This window comes from Stomoxys calcitrans, chromosome 3 (genome assembly GCF_963082655.1).
Source record: "Stomoxys calcitrans chromosome 3, idStoCalc2.1, whole genome shotgun sequence".
Lineage (NCBI taxonomy): Eukaryota > Metazoa > Arthropoda > Insecta > Diptera > Muscidae > Stomoxys > Stomoxys calcitrans.
This window is the reverse complement of record NC_081554.1, coordinates 151,251,212-151,270,973: the sequence shown is the minus strand read 5'-3', so window position 1 is coordinate 151,270,973 and position 19,762 is coordinate 151,251,212.

Below are 19,762 nucleotides of genomic sequence, written 5' to 3'. Positions count from 1 at the left end.
CACAACTCACTGTCTCAAATTTCAGGAAAATCGGATAATAAATGTGGCTTTTATGGGCCTAAGACACTTAATCGGCGGATCGGTATATATGGCAGCTGTATCCAAATCTGGACCGATCTGGGCCAATTTGACGAAGGATGTCGAAGGGCCTAAAACAACTCACTGTCCCAATTTCAGCAAAATCGGATAATAAATGTGGCTTTTATGGGCCTAAGAGTCTTAATCGGAGGATCGTTCTATATGGGGGCTATATCAAGATAAAGTCCGATATAGCCCATCTTCGAACTTAACCTGCTTATGGATAAAAAACAAGTAAAAGCGTGCTAAGTTTGGCCGGGCCGAATCTTATATACCCTCCACCATGGATCGCATTTGTCGAGTTCTTTTCCCGGCATCTCTTCTTAGGCAAAAAAGGATATAAGAAAAGATTTGCTCTGCTTTAAGAGCGATATCAAGATATGGTCCGTTTCGGACCACAATTAAATTATATGTTGGAGACCTGTGTAAAATTTCAGCCAATTCGAATAAGAATTGTGCTCATTGGGGGCTCAAGAAGTTAAATAGAGAGAACGATTTATATGGGAGCTGTATCGGGCAATAGACCGATTCAGACCATAATAAACACGTTTGTTGATGGTCATGAAAGGATCCGTCGTAAAAAATTTCAGGCATATCGGATAATAATTGCGACCTCTAGGGATCAAGAAGTCAAGATCACAGATCGGTTTATATGGCAGCTATGTCAGGTTATGGACCGATTTGAACGTTATGAAAGTTGTTGAAAGTAAGAATAAAATACGTCATGCAAAATTTCAGCCAAATCGGATAGGAATTGGGCCCTCTAGAAGCTCAAGAAGTAAAATCCCCAGATCTGTTTATATGACAGCTATATCAGGTTATGGACCGATTTGAACCATACTTGGCACAGTTGTTGGATGTCATAACAAAATACTACGTGCCAAAATTCATTCAAATCGGATAAGAATTGAGCACTCTAGAGGCTCAAGAATTCAAGACCCAAGATCGGTTTATATGGCAGCTATATCAAAACATGGACCGATATGAACCATACTTGCTAAAATTGTTGGATATCATAACAAAACACGTCGTGCAAAATTTCATTCCAATCGGATAAGAATTGCGCACTCTAGAGGCTCAAGAATTCAAGACCCAAGATCGGTTTATATGGCAGCTATATCAAAACATGGACCGATTTGAACCATACGTAGCACAGTTGTTGGGTATCATAACAAAACACGTCGTGCAAAATTTCATTCCAATCGGATAAGAATTGCGCCCTCTAGAGGCTCAAGAAGTCAAGACCCAAGATGGGTTTATATGACAGCTATATCAGGTTATAGACCGATTTGAACCATACTTGGCACAGTTATTGGATATCATAACAAAACACGTGGTGCAAAATTTCATTCCAATCGGATAAGAATTTCGCTCTCTAGAGGCTCAAGAAGTCAAGACCCAAGATCGGTTTATATGGCAGCTATATCAGGTTATATACCGATTTGAACCATACTTGGCACAGTTGTTGGATATCATAACAAAACACGTCGTGCAAAATTTCATTCCAATCGGATAAGAATTGCGCACTCTAGAGGCTCAAGAAGTCAAGACCCAAGATCGGTTTATATGGCAGCTATATCAAAACATGGACCGATATGGCCCATTTACAATACCAACCAACCTACACTAATAAGAAGTATTTGTGCAAAATTTCAAGCGGCTAGCTCTACTCCTTCGGAAGTTAGCGTGCTTTCGACAGACAGACGGACGGACGGACGGACGGACGGACAGACGGACGGACATGGCTAGATCGACATAAAATTTCACGACGATCAAGAATATATATACTTTATGGGGTCTCAGACGAATATTTCGAGTAGTTACAAACAGAATGACGAAATTAGTATACCCCCCATCTTATGGTGGAGGGTATAAAAATAATCTGTGTAAAATTTCAGCTCAATATCTCTATTTTTAAACACTGTAGCGTGATTTCAACAGACAGACGGACGGACATGTCTAGATCGTCTTAGATTTTTACGCTGATCAAGAATATATATACTTTATAGGGTCGGAAATGGATATTTTGATGTGTTGCACACGGAATGACAAAATGAATATACCCCCATCCTTCGGTGGTGGGTATAAAAATGGTGCTGTAGTCATTGCAAATGCAAAATTGCTCCAAATTTCTCACATATCAATGAGTGCTATCCGATTAGAAATTAAGCTCAATGATAAGGGGACTCCTTTTTATAGCCGAATCCGAACGGCTTGCCGCGGTGTGACATCTCTTTGTGGAGAAGCGTTTATAAAGCTGCCATACCAACTGGTACTGTATTAGGATGATAACAACCGCTGAACATGTATTCTGATGTTCCCGCCAGGATCCGAACCATAAGCGTTGAAAGGCCTCTGGGGGGAAGGGTGTAGCCCCCCAGAAAAGTTGTAGCCTCCCTCAGAATTTCAAAATGTTCTTTGTTTTCGATTTACTAATTCTATTGTTTTTCAAAAATCTTTAGCTCACCCAGAAAGCTGTGCTGTCGTCGCTAATGATTCGAACCCAGGCGATCATCTTATAGGCGGACATGCTAAAGTCTACGCTAAGGTGGCCTCCGAATAGTAGTCATTGCAGCTGAGAAAGTTTAAGTTGTCGTTTAACTTTATTTCTTGGATCGTAGCTACCGTGACACCGTGCCAATGAATCTCTTTTTTCAGACATTGATCTTGCGGCAGGTGATGTGTGTTGCAGTGTTTGTAGGGGAGATGAAGGAGTTGGTGAGGTACATATGGTGGATAAGTTGGCGTGAAGTGTCAAATTTTGATGCTTCGATAGGGTCTTCGGTGACAGGCTACTAAGCTATGATTGCTGGTCGATGCGATTTGTGTTACCTTGGCTGTTAAGGTGTTAGAAGGGCAGGTATGGATCCAGCCACTGCCGCTATAACATTTGACCGAGGTAGAGCGGATATCACTTTGACAGACGTGAAGATACTCGTGTTCAGGGATCATCCCGATCTGTTATTTTGTAGATGCTTGGTCGGCTCGTTCATAGCCTGCTATTGCTCCTATTGTCGGATGGATGGCATATATTGGAGCCGCTCGTGCTCGGGTGGTTATTGATCCCATCAGACCGGTTCGGACCAGTAAATTACGTAGCAGGTTAGCCGGATACCCCAGCTCTAAAACTGGAAAAAGAAAATTGAATCTCAATACATGCTGATTACATGCCGTGGAGATTACGATACCTGGTCGGAATTAGTTCCGGTACGTAGAACCAATCGCTATGCCAACGAACACGATCTGAAGCTGGCTGATACAATCATTTCCTTACAAGAATCAAATATTTCGAATAATGGTTTTAGAAAGGAGTCCAGAGTATTGATGAGGTTTACATATCTGGATATGGCGCTGAACGGTTGGGTTCGAACCCAGGCGGGAACATTAGAAGATATAATCTGATATGATTTTCCCCTTCATATGCTAGAGACCTTTGTAAGCTATTAAATCAAGTAGAAACTTCTCCTCAAAGAGGTGCCGCCAGGCGGCATTAAGTTAGGTTGGGTAAGGTTTAAGTGGCAGTCTGCCATCAGACTTAATTAGACGTTTTCGTCCATGGTGATACCACAGGAACAGAAGATAAAAGATGTCTTCCAGTTCCTACCGTTGAACTATCCAGATCGCTTTAAAAAGCCCAGTATCTTGCAAATGTTCATATCCGCTATATCAGACAGGTTCCCAAAGAAATGAGAACCTAAAGTGGAACTTCTTCTGACTGCCAGAGCGGACACACACAGCAGATGTTCTATAGTCTCTTCTTCTTCAATGTCCTCAAAGATTCGGCAAAAGGTGTTACTGGCAACCTTCAGTCTGTCAGCATGTTTGCCGATTAGACAGTTATGAAAGACACACACACAATGACTGAGACGTCTATTCTAGCCAGTGACAGCAAAGCAGTAGACCTCTTCAAGTCTAGATTAGGTCATATAGTTCTGGAATGCTCACAGTCCCCTCTTTGTGACCAACTATCATTCATTGCCCTTTGGCCCTTGGTCCTGAAAACTTTGCTTACATGTCACTAGAGGCATATCCACAGATTTCAGTTTTCTTGGAATTTAGGGTAGTTCCCAGTCCCGCAAGTTCGTCCGCTTTACAATTCCCTATGATATCTCTGTGGTCCGGCATCCAGGACAGGTAAATTTTGAACTGTTCAGCCATCTCGTTGTCTCGTTGACGACAGTCAAGGGCGGGTTTTTTGTTCAGAAATACTTTCGCGAGGAATTTAATGGCTGCCGGGCTGTCTCAGAAGACATTTATGTCAGTCGTTGTTATGACATTATATCTAAGCCATTCCAGCACTTTCTTAATTGCAAGGACCTCCGCTTGATATACACTGCAGTGGTGGGGTAACCTTTTCAATATGACCAGTTCCAGATCTTTAGAGTACACCCCAAAGCCCACCTTATCGTCTTGTTTGACACCATCCCTATAGAAGTCTATGTAACTCCGGGGATATCGTAATTCCAATCGGTTCTAACAGGAATAGTGGTACAGTACTTTTATCAAAAAACGGCACAGGTAGGTTCTGATCCAGACTGCCTGGAACATCGGATATTGTATCAAGGATAAAATAGTGTCCGAAGCCGCCACATGACCAATGAGAAAGCTCCCTTTACCTCGCGGCAGTGGTCGCTGCAATTTGGGTAGCCACAATGTCCAGGGGCATTAAACGTAGCATTAAATTCAGTGCATCAGATGGTGTCGTCCTCAGCGCGGCCTTGATGCACAAACAAGCCATCCTTTGGATCCGGTTAAGTATTGAGCAGCAGATGGACTTTTGAAGTGCCGTCCACCAGACCACAATACCATATAGCACAGTAGGTCTGATAACTGCAGTATATATCCAATGCATGACACGCGGTCTAAACCCCCTACTTTTGTCAATGGCTCTCTTGCAGGTTATAGGGCATGAATTGCCTTCCTTGCCCTTTCCATAATATTAAATTTTAAGTTCATTTCCTGTCTAGCAAAACACTCAGGTATTTTGCTCTTTCTCTAAATGGAACATTCTCTTCTACCAAGGAGATAGGTGCCACTTTAGGTAAATTGTATCTCCTGCAGAAAAGAACTACTTCTGTTTTAAACGGATTTACTCCTAGACCACTTTCGGTTGCCCACTTTGCTCTTGAACGTAGAGCTTCCTGAAGTATATCTCTTAGAGTGCTGGGAAGCTTTCCCCTAACCGCAATAGCCACGTCATTAGCATACGCGACCATTATTACAACATTTACTTCCACAGACAACAATTTATTGTTAAAGGCTATATTCCAAAGTAGAGGTACACCTCCTTGAGGTGTTTCTCTCTGCTGACCCATCTTTTTAGATCCACAAATCCCAAGCCTGCCGCAATGCACCTTTTAGTAAGTAAGTTATAACAAACATTCTTACGGTAGTGTTGATGCCTAGAAACTCCAACTCATTTATGAGTGACGTCGGTTTTACATTATTGAAAGCACCTTCAATGTCAAGAAATGCTACCATTGTATATTTCTTGACTGCGAGAAAACCCTCTATGTGATCGACTAAGTCGTGAAGGGCTATTTCTGAGGATATGGCAGCAGCAGCATGCGGCGACAGGCGATCTGCAGGGTTCTTTGTCCTAAAATATGTTTCTATCAACTCTCAAGAGTCTTCAGAAGTCTAAAGGATGACAGAATAATAGGAAGAAAATCTTTCGCCTTCGTGTTGTAGGGTCTTCCTGTTTTCGGAATAAAAATGACCTTTGTGTCCCTCTATCCCACAGGTATATAGGACATGAAACAAGCAGAGTATATCCCCCTTAGCCAGGGAACCAGTCTATCAGACACAGCTTGCAATTTAGCCGGTGATATATCATCGGGGCCTGGCGACTTAAAGGAGTCGAAACTTCTAATCGCCCAAAGGATTTTCGGCTCAGACACAATTTTCCCAATAACCTCCGACGAATGTATAATAGTGACAACCTCTTCTGGCGCCACGTTGTCAGTTGGAGAATTTCCTGGGAAATGTGTATCAACGATTAGTTCTATGGTTTCCTCACTAGAGATTGAGCTAAAGAATTCTACCAAGAATTTGATCTGAGCCTTTCTCAGCTCGCCCCTATATTTTCTTAGCTCAGCTCAATAGAAGTCTCTTGTGATTTTCGCTCTGTTGAAGAGTTTTCTGCTGTCCTTCCTTAGACCAACCAGCTCTGGGGTTCACCATGGCGGTCGTTGTTTGCCCCTTGACTTGACACCAGCGACATAAGAGAGTCATTCGGAGCCTTCGTGATCTGCTTGATTATATCTATATCCTGCGCAGTTCCCACTTCCTTTCCTGATCTAAAAGAAATAGACGTACATAATTTGTCCCGATATTAACCCAATCCACCTTTCTTCGGTATAGCCGAGGGACGACTTCTACAGTATTTTCTCCAAGGCTGAACCTTTCATAACGATGCTCATCCAACATTTCCCAGTCGCATATTCTTGCGCATATATCTTCTATACAAAGTTTGGGTATTATAATTGAGCTAAATCTCACAACAGTCACGGAAATATTAGAAATTTTCCCTCTGTTCCTTAATGAAATATACGTGGGCAAATTCTTTTTACACCCACCACCGAAGGATGGGGGAATATCAATTTTTTGTCACTCCGTTTGCAACACATCGAAATATCCATTTCCGACCCCATAAAGTATATGTATTCTTGATCAGCGTAAAAATCTAAGACGATCTAGACATGTCCGTCCGTCTGTCTGTTGAAATCACGCTACAGTGTTTAAAAATAGAGATATTGAGCTGAAGCTTTGCACAGATTCTTTTTTTTTGGCCATAAGCAGGTTAAGTTCAAAGATGAGCTACATCGGACTAAATCTTGATATAGGCCCCATATAGACCAAACCGCCAATTCAGGGTCTTAGGCCCATGAAGGCCACATTTATTATCCGATTTTGCTGAAATTTGGGACAGTGAGTTGTGTTAAGCCAGTCGACATTCCTCTTCAATTTGGCCCAGATCGGTATAGATTTGGATATAGCTGCCATATCTCTCGATTTATGGTTTTGGGCCCATAAAAGGCGCATTTATTGTCCGATGTCGCCGAAATTTGGGACAGTTAATAAAGTTAGGCCCCTCGCCATATTCCTGGAATATGGCACAGATGGGTCCAGATTTGGATATAGCTGCCACATAGACCGATCTCTCGATTTAAGGTCTTGGGACCATAAAAGGAGCACTAATTGCCCGATTTCGCCGAAATTTGGGACAATGAGTTGGGTTAGGCCCTTCGATATCCCTCTTTAATTTGGGCCAGATCGATTCATATTTGGAGATAGCTGCCATGTAGACCGATATCTCGATATAAGGTTTTGGGTCCATAAAAGGCGCATTTATTGAAATTTGGGACAGTGATTTGCGTTAAGCCCTTCAACATTCTTCTTTAATTTGACTCAGATCGGTCCAGATTTGGATATAGCTGCCATATAGACCGATCTCTCGATTTAAGGTCTTGGGGCCATAAAAGGCGCACTAATTGCCCGATTTCGCCAAAATTTGGGACAATGAGTTGGGTTAGGCCCTTCAACATTCTTCTTTAATTTGACTCAGATCTATCTAGATTTGGATATAGCTGCCATGTAGACAGATCTCTCGATATAAGGTTTTGGGCCCATAAAAGGCGCATTTATTGTCCGCTTTCAGCGAAATTTGGGACAGTGAGTTGCGTTAGGCTCTTCGACAACTTTCCGCAATATGGCCCAGAACGGTTCAGATTCGGATATAGCCGCTATATAGACCGATCTCTCGCTTTAAGGTTTTGGCCCCATAAAAGGCGCATTTATTGTCCGATTTCGCTGGAATTCGATATCCCTCTTTAATTTGGGCCAAATCGATTCATATTTGGATATAGCTGCCACATAAACCGATCTCTCGATTTAAAGTCTTGGCCCCATTAAAGGCACATTTTTAATCCGATTTCGCTGGAATTTGACACAGTGACTTATGTTAGGCTTTTCGACATTGCAAATTGCACATTTTGCCCAGGAACATTCCACTAAGGAACAGGGGCAAACTTCTCACATTTCAATGAGTGCAGTCCGATTCAAGTTTAAGCTCATTGATAAGGGGCCTCCTTTTTTATAGCCGAGTACGAACGGTGTGCCGCAGTGCGACACCTCTTTGGAGAGAAGTTTGACATGGCATAGTACCTCACAAATGTTGCCAGCATGAGGAGGGGAAAACCACAGCTGAAAATTTTTTCTGATGGTCTCGCCAGGATTCGAACCCAGGCTTTCAGCGTCATAGGCGGACATGCTAACCTCTGCGGTACGGTGGCCTCCTACGGTGGCTTTTCGACATCCATGTTGTATATGGTTCAGATCGGTCTACATTTAGATATGGCTACCAAAAACACCTATATTTTGTTCCACAAAGTTGAACATTGACTTATACTTATGAGGCCTTTCAATATCCATATCGAATTTGGTCCAAATCGGACCATATTCCGATAAAGCTACTATGGGTGCATAAACTATGCATTTTTCACCGGATTATGACGAAAGGTGATTTACATATATATCTGAGGTGGTAGGTATCCAAAGTTCGGCCCGGCCAAACTTAAAGCCATTTTACTTCTTTCAAAATGGTCTTGTTTTAAAATTTAAGAGTGAGCTACTTTGAGGCTCCTTCACTAGGCTCCCGGACGCTTCAAGAGTCTAAATTTGCCAGGTACTCCTCTCAGCAGTCTTCATCGCAAATTCTATGAAATTAACTTTATCAGTTCAAAAAGACAGTCGGTAGATTTCTAAATCCAATGGAATCGTTTCAAATATGTGTTCTTTTCATATCATAAAAAACTACTTTTTTTTTTAATATTTAACAGCAATTGAAATATGAACGCTAAAATAATGGTAGAAGTCTGCTAGTCTACTCTCCCTAAACAAAATCTGTCCCATTAGTAATCTTTCAAAATGACCATTTCCTAACCGAACATCCAAATATTTAGAATCATTCATAATTTTCATTAAGCTCTTCCCAAAACTGAAACAACCTTACCAAATATGATTGATTATGGGGATGGTAGAACATAACACTCTTCTTATAACCATAAAAGAAAAATACACGTATTTTTGTGAGCAAAGCTTTCTTTTGGGGAAAAACTGAGCCCACATCAAACAGAATATTTTAACTCATAACTGTACATTTACTATGAGAGAAATTAGTAACTTTTGGGCATGCCTTTTTTTCTTTTGTAGAAAACTGAACCCACATCAAACAGAATATTGAAACTAATAACTGTTCCTCCATTATTGGAGAAATTAGTTCTACTTGTTTGTTAATAATTGAAAATTGGATATTTATGCTTAGTTTGAGACGCTTTTGCCACATACAAAAAAAAAACTCCTAAGCAAGAGAAACATTAACTTGAGCTTTCTTTAGTACATCTCGATGGCACCTGCCATCTTTTGAGGTTATTCCTTTCCCACTCCCCTCTAAATTGTATTGACTTTTTCTATCATATAAGCTTAAGTAATAATTGACTTTAATTGTTTTATATCGCCTAAAGCCATTTGGCAATATCTGTACAAAATTGTTAACAAAATGTTCTTAACAAAAGTACATTAATCTCTTAAGTCTATTTGACATGAGTACAATGGGCAATATAACAACCATTGCGATTTGAAAGTGCTTAATGCTCTGTGGAACTAAGTTTATATTGGAAATAAAAAACCGAACTGGGGTAAAGCGTTAGGATCAATGGAGGGGAGGGGTGGGGTGATCATCAAGCAGCGGGCAAGTTCTTTGGCTACTGTAAACATTTATTGATTTGATAAGCATATATTTTTAGCAACAATTTGCCGTAATTCAACAAATCTTTTTCACCCTTTAAAGCATCGATGGGCAACTGCAAACACACTTTCCAACTATTTCTGTTAAGAGGAACGCAGGAATATAAGCCTATAGGGTGGAAAATGGTGTGCATATGTTTTAATATGTCCATCACTGTTGTAAAGGTTTGAAAAAGAAATCTTTATGTTATTAAGATATTTTGACAATTTTATAGATAGACTCGTATAACTGTTGTTGGCAAACGCCTACGTTTCCAATTTCTTTTTCTGTATAACCGCTGAATATTTTATGTTGCATATTAGCTGTATGTGTCTTAAGTCTTTTGTTTTCATTTGTATGCATCAGATTTGAATGCACAAAAGCACCGAATCACTTTACACCTTTAGGAGTTGGCCATCAAATATGTCTTTAAGGGGTAATTTGCATTTGATAAGGGGTAATTATTTAAAGAATTTTGTAGTTAGAATAAGAAATTAGAAGACACTGTTTTAACAAATGGATGTCGAATATGAACATCATTACGGAGAGTAAACATGTCATAAGGGCAATAACAATTAGGACGGTAAGATCATGCACAGTCTTGAAATGTAAAAGAGAAATTAATGCCTTCTCTGGGGGCCGCGCCATAACTGGGCCGGGCCATTACGGAGTAAGGGGGGATGAGAAAGCAGACGATCTGGCAGTGAAGGCCAGAGAAGTGCCGTCAATAAACTTGGTTAACCCGAAGCTTTTCTGTTGGATGTCATCTGAGTTAAAGGCGCATGTAAACCCCTGGAACAGCGAAACGGTCGGTAGGACGGCGAAAATCCTATGGGGAGGTCCAGATCGAGAGAAGACGAGGCTATTACTGAAAGGTAGTATGAAGGAGGTCAGTAAAGCTATTGGTATCGTAACGGGACGCATAGGACTACGAGTTCTCGTACGTAAAATCGGTGCTGTAGATGATAGTATGTGTAAGGCATGCGGGAAGAATTTTGTAAGTAGCACGGAATTCCTAACTTAGATTTTCTTTTTCGAGGTTACTCTTTTAGTATTTAGAACGCACAACAAACCGATTACTGTCCATAGTAGCATGGGGCGGATTAATATCCGCACTCTCTTTTCAACCTAACTTAACCTAACCTAAACAAGCAAGCAAACTCACCAAACAAACCCACCTCCAAGGATATAACAATCATCCTATTTTATTACAACTCCACTACCATATCCATAGTTATATCTAAACTAGCTGACCCGGGCCCGCTCCGCTGCGCCTTCTTTTACTTTATATGGAACAAGAGTTTCCTTGGAATATTTATTTTCGACAATTTAAGATCTTTTAGTGAAATACCATGCTACGAAAATAGTATGCCCCACATTGTCATGGTCGGTAAATATACTCGATTTAGGAGTGTTTTGGCGATTGGGATGTTCCCCCAAAAACTAAGCCCGGAAAATATATCAGCAACGTGCTCTATTCTCATAAATCTATATATCATTTATTTGAATCCCATATTGGCATTGCCCTCAAAATTGGATATGAAATTCGTTTTCTAATCTCATTTAAACTTCTCATTGCAAAAGTCAGCAAATATGTCCGGTTTGGGGTATTGGCCATAAAAACTATGAATATTTAGTTACACTCTCTTTAAGACCCAAATTGTCTTGATGAGCAAATACGTCCTATTTGGGGGTTGTTATGGTGGTGGGACGTCCGCTAGACAGTTGGCCCCTAATTTTGATATCAGATACGTGGTTTCATTTGAGCCCCAGTTTTTCATAGTCGGCAAACATGACAGGCTTGGGGGGTGTTTTGAGAGATGGTCGGCCACTAAAAACCCTCTTATTTGAGCCTCATATTGCAGTAGTCAGCAAATACTTACTATTTGGGTGGTGTTGTGGGGGTGGGGAGGCCCCATAGACACTTTTCCCGAATATTGATATTAAATTCGTGCTTTACTCCCAAAGACCTTTCATTTGAGCCCCATATGGCTATGGTCGTAAATGTATCCCCTTTGGGGGATGTTTTTCGGGAGAGGCGGCCCCCAAATACTTGGTCACATATTTGGATATCAGATTCTAATTCTAAACTCAAATACCTTTTATTTTAGCCCCATGTTCCCATGGTTAGTAAATAAGTCATGTTTGGGTGGTGTTTTGGGGAAGGGATCCATCCCCCAGAAAGGTGGTCCCACATTTGAATATCTACTCGCAAATAGCTTTCATTTGAGTCCCATATTGCCATAATCGGTAAATATGTTCGATTTAGGGGTGTTTTGGGGATTGGGTGGTGTTGTGGGGGTGGGGTGGCCCCATAGACACTTTTCCCGAATATTGATATCAGATTTGTGCTTTACTCCCAAAGACCTTTCATTTGAGCCCCATGTAGCTATGGTCGTAAATGTGTCCCCTTTGGGGAAGGTTTTTGGGCAAAGCCGGCCCCCCAAACACTTGGTCTCATATTTGGATATCAGATTCTAATTAGACACGCAAATACCTTTTATTTAAGCCCCATATTTCCATGGTCCGTAAATAAGTACTGTTTGGGAGGTGTTTTGGGGAAAGGGTGGACCCTCAGAAACGCGTTCCCACATTTTGATATCAGATTCGTATTCTACTCGCAAATACCTTTCATTTGAGTCCCATATTGCCATGGTCGGTAAATATGTCCGTTTTAGGGTTGTTTTGGGGGTTAGGGTGGTCCCCCTAGCACTTGGTTCGACAAATGGATATCAGATACGTTTTCTTATCATAAATACCTTTCATTTGAGTCTCATATTGTCATGATTGGTTTAAATATATGTTCGGTAGGTTTTAGGGTGGGGCGGGCCCCCTAGGAAATTTGGATTCCAAATTTTTACTTTTAGTGTACTATATGAGAACACACAAAATTTCGCTTAAATCGCACCACCCATCTCCGAGATCTGGCGTTTCTGAAAATTAGGGTAAGGGGGAGGATCCGCCCTCCCTTCAGGTATCAAAAAATGTAGTACCTTATTTTCACCACGGGATCATTATAAGCCATCTGTAAAAATTTCAAGAAAATCGGTTCAGCCGTTTCTGAGTCTATAAGGAACACACAAACATACAAACAAACAAACCTACAAACAAAGACAAATTGATTTTTATATATAAGAAGAAGATAATTTTAGTTGAAGCGCATAATTTTATTCCACATACCAGACTTTTGTCAAACCAGCAAAAATTTAACTTTCTAGAAACCGAACAACAATAACCAAGAGAACGATTTACATGGGAGCTATATCAAGTTATAGATCGATTTGGACCGTATTTAGCACAGTCATAACAGAATACTACTTGCAAAATTTCAGCCAAAACGGAAAACAATAGCGGCTTGTAAGGGCTCAAGAAGTCAAATCGGGAGATCGGTGGACCGCACTAAGCACAATTGTTGGAAAACATAACAGAACACTACTTGCAAAAATCGTGGCTTTTAAGGACTCAAGAAGTCAAATCGGGAGTTTGCTTTATATGGGAGCTATATCAGGTTATAGACCGATGTAGACCGTAGTAGTGGCTCAAGAAGTCAAATCTGGAGATCGGTTTATATGGCAGCTATATCTGAATCTAAACCGATATGACCTATTTGCAATCCCCAACGATCTACATCAATATTTAGTGTCTGTGTAAAATTTCAAGCGGCTATCTTTACGCGTTGATTTGACAGACGGGCGGACGGGCGGACGGACATGCCAAGATGGATTCAGAACGACGAGAAGATCAAAAATATACAAACGGAATGACTAGATTAGTATACCTCCATCCTATGGTGGTGGGTATAAAAAGGGGCTGTTCATATTTAATTCAGGTCCCGAGAACTTTTATACAAGTCACAGTTTCAGCGGAATCAGGCAATTAATCCGCTTTTTATGGGATTAAACCGCTAGTGGACCATTTTTGGGTCGGACGTCGGGCTGCTTAAAACAACTCGCTCTTTCAAATTTAAAGGAAATCAAAAAAAACAGCTTTTATGGACTTCAGAGCCTTAACCGGCAGGTCGGTCTATGCTAATTTTTGCCCATGAACATTCCACTAAGGAACAGGGGGAGAAAACTTCTCACATATAAATGAGTGTAGCCCGATTCAAGTTTTAAGCTCAATGGGGCCTCCTTTTTATAGCCGAGACCGAACAGCATGCCGCAGTGCGACACCTCTTTGGAGAGAAGTTTTACATGGCATAGTACCTCACAAATTTTGCCAGCATTAGGAGGGGAAAACCAATGTTGAATTTTTTTTTTCTGATGGCCTCACCAGGATTCAGGCCTTTAATCGGCAGATCGGTCTATATGACAGCTATATCGGATGTCAGGAGGCTTAAAACAACTGACAGTTTAAAATTTTAATGAAATCGGGTAAGAAATTCAGCGTTTATGGGTTTCAGACTCTAAATGGGCGGATCGCTCTATATGCAGCTATATGTTATAGTCCGATCTTAACCATATTTGGATTGGATGTCGAGAAGCTTACAACAATTCACTATTTCAAATTTCATCAAATTCGGGTAATAAACGCAGTTTGCATGGGTTTCAGATCCTAAATCGGCAGATCGGCATCTATATAACAGCTATATCCAAAAAAGTCACATTTATTATCCGATTTTGCTTAAATTTGGGACAGTGAGTTGTGTTAGGCCACTCAACATCTTTCTTCAATTTGGCCCAGATCGCTCCAGATTTAGATATAGCTGCCATATAGACCGATCTCTCAATTTAAGGTCTTGGGACTTTAAAAGGTGCGTTTATTATCCGATTTTGCTGAAATTTGGGACAGTCTCTTGTCTTGGGCTCTTCGACTTCCTTCTTAAATTTGGCTTAGATCGGTCCAGATTTGAATATAGCTGTCATATAGACCGATCTCTCGATTTAAGGATTTGGGCCCATAATGATGCATTTATGTTCCGATGTCGTCGAAATTTGGAACAAAGAGTTGGGTAAGGCCCCTCGATATCTTTCTGCAATATGGCACAGATCGGTCCACATTTGAAAATAGCTGTCATATACACCGATCTCTCGATATAAGGTTTTGGACCCATAAAAGGCGCATTTGGGACAGTGAGGTGCGTTAGGCTCTACGACAGCCCTCTTCAATCTGGCCCAAATCGGTTCAGATTTGGATATACCTGCCATATAGACCAACCTCTCGATTTAAAGTCTTGGCCCCATAAATGACACATTTATAATCTGATTTTGCTCAAATTTGACACAGTCACTTATGTTACAGGGTGGCTGATGAATATTGCTACAATGATGAATATTGCTACATTTTTTTTTCGGTGTATGGAATACATTTTTCTTTTATTCATGTTAAATTAAATTATTAAATTAATTATTAAATTATTATTAATTAAATTAATTAATTAATTAATTAAATTAATTATTAAATTATTATTATTAAATAGAAAAAAAGTTATTACATTTTTTTTTGGTAGCGGCTTTCATCAGCCACCCTGTAGGCTTTTCGAAATCCGTGTCGTATGTGGTCTATATTTGGATATGGCTTCCAAAAAGACTAATATTTTGCTCTACAAAATTAAACAGTATGATTTGTACTTATAAGACCTGTCAATATCCGTGTCAAATTTGATCCAAATCGGACCATATTTCGATAAAGCTGCTATGTGGGCATTTTATGTGGGCAATTATGCATTTTTCACCGGATTATGATGAAAGGTGGTTTACATATATACCCTAGGTGGTGGGTATCCAATGCTCGGCCCGGCCGAACTTAACGCCTTTTTACTTGTTTTTCTTTCACTCATCTCGTTGTCTGGGTGTCTTGTTATCTGTTTTACTCAGTTCTCAATTGTCTCATACATTGTTGTATTTTTGAACGAAGAGTTCAGTTCTTGAAATATACTGCGGTTGTTAGTGTGCCTTGATAGCAGAATAAATGGTTTTGTGTAGGCCTTTGCTCCCTATCCTATGGTGGTGGATATAAAAAAGTTCGGCCTTGTCCTTAACACTCGAACCAAATGTCTTCGCCAAAAGGCCCTGCTGACTAGTCATCTGACGCTGGCGCAGCCGCTCATGGCAACGCCTTATCTTAATAATACGGCTTCTGGAAAACTACAGATCTAAAAACACCCCATAGTTATATTTCGTGAATTATATATATTTGAGAAGTAGGAAACTGCATAAGCCAACAATAATGTCATGATAAACTTCCAACAAATTGTTTATGGTGTTGTTGTTGGAATAAGACCAACAACAACAAAAATTTGAGAATTAAATTCAAAAAATAATTAAGTTCCTTGAAAAAACTTTATCCAATTATGTGTCTCAGCTCTTTTGTTTTATCCACAAAAGCAGAAACCAGATAAAACATTTCAAAGCTATAAGAATTGAAAATATTTCTTTGGAAAAACTTGGTATGGGCCTCAGGTCTTACGTTTCAGCAACAACAGTCAGGGCACAACATTGTTTCAAATTATCCACTGCTTACTGAGAAACAAAAACAACGCTTAATAATATTTATTAAATCAACACCATTTACTAAATATTTCAAGAGATCAACAAAAACTAGCAACACGAACATTTCAACTCAATTAACATTTTATGTGGGAAGTTATTTCTTCAGTTGGTTTTTATTTCGTTTTAATTTGTGCACCTTTTTTCACTCCTCACAAATCGACGACCCACGAAACACATTGACAGCAGCCACCCAGCAAAAAAAAACAAAGCAGATGCTAAAAAGGCAAAGGCCAAAAATGAAAATTTTGCCAATCATTTGAACAACTAGTGTCAGAAATCAACTGCACCTCTTCCATCAAAAGCCAATGAGAGAGGTGAAACACCATAAAGGTGTTGATATTAATATCAAGATAATTACATAGTTGTGTCTATGTCTCTGTGTGTGTGTGTGTAGAGCGTGTTGGTAGTTTCTATGAAATCAATAAATTATTCATAAATTTTTTGGCACATTCTAACTAAAAGCAAGGCATACCACAACAAAGCAACAGCAGCGAAAATCGCAACAACAAAACTTCAAACATTTCAGACAATAGTCAATTCTATGTCATATGAAAGAGGTGAATTGAGAGGGAAGAGCAGACTATTCGTCTCCTAGATATTTAATTGAAAGTGCAACTCCATGTCAATTCTTTGACTACGATTATAATGGCAAAATAATTTCAAAAAAAAATTCTATAAATTATTGCTACACCAAAAACCAATTATATTTACATTTTAAGTGTTACTTATTTTCTGCTCGTTATGAAGAAAAAAACTTAACAGAACTCTGTGATGCGGAAGTTTGTGGTTTCTTAAATTTGTTTGCTTGCTTTTCTGTTTCCTTTAGCATTTTGGCCCTCTAAATTCTTTTTTGTGTTATCTGCTCTTTTGGTTCTTCACAGGAACATTACTTGGTGAATAACGCCACATTTTTATACCCACCACCGAAGGATGGGGGTATATTCATTTTGTCATTCCGTTTGCAACACATCGAAATATCCATTTCCGACCCTATAAAGTATATATATTCTTGATCAGCGTAAAAATCTAAGACGATCTAGACATGTCCGTCCGTCTGTCTGTTGAAATCACGCTACAGCCTTTAAAAATAGAGATATTGAGCTGAAACGTTGCACAGATTCTTTTTTTGTCCATAAGCAGGTTAAGTTCGAAGATGGGCTATATCGGACTATATCTTGATATAGTCCCCATATAGACCGATCCGCCGATTTAGGGTCTTAGGCCCATAAAAGCCACATTTATTATCCGATTTTGGTGAAATTTGGGACAGTGAGTTGTGTTAGGCCCTTCGACATCCTCCGTCAATTTGGCTTAGATCGGTCCAGATTTGGATATAGCTGCCATATAGACCGATCCTCCAATTTAGGGTTTTAGGCCCATTAAAGCCACATTTATTATGGGACAGTGAGTTATCTTAGGCCCTTCGACATCCTCCATATAGACCGATCTTCAAATTTAGGGTCTTAGGCCCATAAAAGCCACATTTATTATCCGATTTTGCTATAATTTGAGTCAGTGAGTTTTGTTAGGCCCTTCGATATCCTCCGCCAATTTGGCTCAGATCGGTCCAGATTTGGATATAGCTACCATATAGACGGATCTTTCGATTTTGGGTCTTAGGCCCATAAAACACGCATTTATAGTCCGATGTCGCTGAAATTCGGGACAGTGAGTTAAGTTAAGCCCCTCCACATATTTCTGCTATGGGACATAAGGTATGAGTTTTGCACCGGATTTTGACGGAAGGTGGTTTACATATATACCCGAGGTGGTGGGTATCCAAAGTTCGGCCCGGCCGAACTTAACGCCTTTTTACTTGTTCTTCATGCTAGTGGTAGAACTTCTCACCACAACAAAAACTCATACGAGACATGACATGCATTTTTTTTGCTGTTCTTGATTCTGATGGTGCTGTTGGACTTTACATAAGGTTCTTAAAATTCATTGGTTGAGAAGAAGTAAAACGAAAAGAAACATCAAAAAACAACAAAACATTTTTCACTTAACTGCCACTGTGGATTTTCTGATGCGTTAACTACACAAAAATTACAGAATTCGTTTTAAAAATAGATTGTGAATTTGTCTTGGATGACGATAGGATCTTCCAAACTTTGAAGGTAATTTCATTATAAAGGAGCTTTAGAAAGCTATTAACCGATTTGAATCAAACTTACAATGTTTATTGGAAGTCCAACAATTAAAAATATATAAAGCTCTTCCGAGAATTTTAGCTACCTACCGCCACGGAAATATTTTGTTGAAATCAAATGAAAACCGGAAAGGGCAGACAATTTGGCAGTGAATGCCAGAGAACTGCCGTCGATAAACTTGGCTAATACCGAAGCCTTTCGGATGGACGCAGTTCGTTTTAAGGGCGTGGGCGACAAACGCTGTGGAACAGTGAAACAGTCGATAGAACGGCGAAAATCCTATGGGGTGATCCGGATCGTGAGAAGACGAGGCTACTACTGAAAGTTAGTAGGTCAGCTATTGGCTATTGGTATCACAACGGGACACATAGTACTTGGAGCTCCCTTATGCAAAATCTGTGCGACATATGATAGCATGTGTAGGGCATGTGGGCATGTGTCATTGCCATGCTTTGGCGGCTAACAGACACCGGAACTCAGGTGGGGACACGATACCAGACATAAACCTACTTAGGGGAGTGGTATGGAAAACAATTAAGTATTTTGTAAGTAGCACGGAATTCCTACTTCAAATTTTTCTTTTTATACCCTCCACCATAGGATACTAATTTCGTCATTCTGTTTGTAACTCCTCGAAACATTCGTTTCAGACCCCATAAAGTATATATTCTAGATCAACATGACATTTTATATCGATCTAAACATGTCCGTCCGTCTGTCTGTCGCAGGAGTAAACTAGCCGCTTGAAATTTTGTACAAATACTTCTTATAGGTGTAGGTCGGTTGGGATTGTAAATGAGCCATATCAGTCCATGTTTTGATATAGCTGCCATATAAACTGATCTTGGATCTTGACTACTTGAGCCACTACAGGACGCAATTTTTTATCCGATTTGGCTGAAATTTTCGAAAGTTAGCGTGCTTTCGAAAGACAGACAGACGGACGGACGGATGGACGGACATGGCTAGATCGTTTGTGTGTTCCTTATAGACTCTGAAACTGCTGAACCGATTTTCTTGAAACTTTCAGTGATGGTGCATAATGATCCCGTGGTGAAAATAGGGTACTAAATTTTTTGATATCTGATGAGGGGGCGGACCCTCCCCCTTACCCTAATTTTCAGAAACGCCAGATCTCGGAGATGGGTGGTACGATTTAAGCGAAATTTTTGTGCTCTCTTAAAGTAACCTGCAAGCAAAAATTTGGTATTCAAATTTCCGATGGGGTACCTAGGGGGCACCCATCCCTAAAACCT